Raw genomic sequence first — 2,500 nt, 5'->3', positions numbered from 1 at the left:
CAAAGAGATTTGTCAACGAGCATCGACAGACAGAGTAGGCCTAGTAGTTATTCAAATCCACTTAAAAATACTTGAACTATTTACTGCACGTAGACTTGGGATATGACTTAATGCCTAGTCTAACAGATTGGGAAGTGTAGGCTATGTCATGAAAGAGAAAATACGATTTTAGAGAGGCAAACAAAAGTTAAGGTTGCTTTTGACATAGTACAATGAAGAAAACGGATGCTCTGAATATTGATTCAGCTGTCTCTAAAAGTTTTTCTAATAGACGCATTTAACCGCAATCTCGATTACACCTGCTTTCAGAAGGCGGAAGTTTTTCAACGCAAAATAGACGTGCGCTGTTTTCATACATCTGGCGGAATACTTAATCAATCGCTATTAGCACCTCTCCTCCCCTGTACTTGCGCGTTACACCCATTTTCACCTGATCCGCCCAGGAATTAATATGCATGACACGGAAAAGCGCAAATAGCCATTTTCAGCTCCCACGGCAGGCAGTCTGCGCGTTTCCCTCATTGCGGCTTGTTTGTACATATCCTCCCCATGTTTATACGCGCACGTTACGCCTGAAATGGGCGCAAAACGTTAGTACATCTGGCCCTCAGAGACAGACTCACACATGCACACACCTGCTGATATACACACTAGCACACACACACACACGCACACGCACACGCACACACACACACACACACACACACACACACTTGTGCACACACTCACACATGTGCACACACTTGTTGATATACACACTAACACACCCACTTACACACACACACACACACACACACACACTCACACACAGACAGACAGACTCACACATACACACACTTGCTGATATACACACTAGCACACACACAAACACACACACACACACACAGACAGACAGACTCACACATACACACACTTGCTGATATACTCACTAGCACACTAACACACACACACACACACACACACACACACACACACATACACACAGACAGACTCACAGATACACACATTTGCTGATATACACACTAGCACACCCACTTACACACACACACACACATACACACACACACACACACACAGACAGACTCACACATACACACATTTGCTGATATACACACTAGCACACACACACACACACACACACACACACACACACACTCTCACACACACAGATGTGATCACCCAGACTGTCCTCTGTGTGTCCCCGGCTGCTTTTCCCATTCTCGCCCTGTCTAACCCGTCCTGTCTGAATTCCGCACTGCACCTGACCGCGGCCCATTCCAATCCCTCGCCATAGCGACGCTCCCTCCGTTGTTATGACTTCAGTCTGGAAAGCCCCCTTTCCTTAATAGGAATGCCACGGACGCAGGACGGTTTTCCCCGCTCGCCTTTTTCTACACACGTCACGTCTGGAGAGAGCTTCTGTGGAAGCCCTCAAAGTCTGGAAGCACAGGGGAAAAGGGCAATCAAAGACACTTGATTCGTTAGCATTAAATTACATTAAAGCAATATTTTGAATTTGTTGTATTTTGTAATATATTTATACTATATTTGTTATGCTATGCAGATACAGTATTTCCCATGCATATTTGTATGCATATATCTATACACAAATAATGGTGGTTCTGATCAAACAACTTTTGTAATTCTAAAACACTGATAGATAGACAGATAGATAGATACTTTATTGATGCCCAAGGGGAAATTCAAGAATTGGCTGATCTGTTTAGTGGTGTTTTTGTCTCTCCTAACACCAGTCGTTTCCTGGGGGATTAGTTGATGATTGGTTGGTGGCACTACAGAGTCTGAGGAATGAGTTCTGTGGAAGCCCTTTAGAGTCTGAAAGTACAGAATGGGAAAAATAACCAAAGAACATAATACTGTAACATGAAATGACATTAGTGTTTTCATTACCTTATTTTCAGTATATTACATTTTATATTGCACTGGATTAGTTATATAATGTCGATATAGCCAAAACATATTTTTATACACATATGATGCAGTTCTGTATTCGGCATGATGTGGAGAACTGAAGATAGCATGAGGTCAAAATGTGTCCTTCTGTGCTCTTCATTAAATCAACAGTGAGATTAATCTTGAAATTGTGTTGAGCCGAACTTCAGTAGACTCTAGTAGTCTAGTAGCAATGAGACTGAGCCATAATGGAGTCCAGTAGCAATGAGACTGAGCCATAATGGAGTCCAGTAGCAATGACACTGAACCATAATGGAGTCCAGTAGCAATGAGACTGAACCATAATGGAGTCCAGTAGCAATGAGACTGAACCATAATGGAGTCCAGTAGTCCAGTAGCAATTAGACTGAACTATAATGGAGTCCAGTAGTCCAGTAGCAATGAGACTGAACCATGATGGAGTCCAGTAGCAATGAGACTGAACCATGATGGAGTCCAGTAGCAATGAGACTGAGCCATAATGGAGTCCAGTAGCAATGAGACTGAACCATAATGGAGTCCAGTAGTCCAGTAGCAATGAGACTGA

General features: G+C 42.9%; 1 protein-coding gene across 1 annotated transcript in view; it reads left to right on the top strand.

Annotated features, from left to right (window-relative positions):
• Positions 1 to 2,500, top strand: part of b3gntl1 (UDP-GlcNAc:betaGal beta-1,3-N-acetylglucosaminyltransferase-like 1) — a 68,329-nt gene that overhangs the window by 36,313 nt on the left and 29,516 nt on the right. The window lies entirely within an intron of this gene.

This window comes from Sardina pilchardus, chromosome 1 (genome assembly GCF_963854185.1).
Source record: "Sardina pilchardus chromosome 1, fSarPil1.1, whole genome shotgun sequence".
NCBI classification, from domain to species: Eukaryota; Metazoa; Chordata; class Actinopteri; order Clupeiformes; family Clupeidae; genus Sardina; species Sardina pilchardus.
This window is presented reverse-complemented; position numbering and strand designations above follow the sequence as displayed.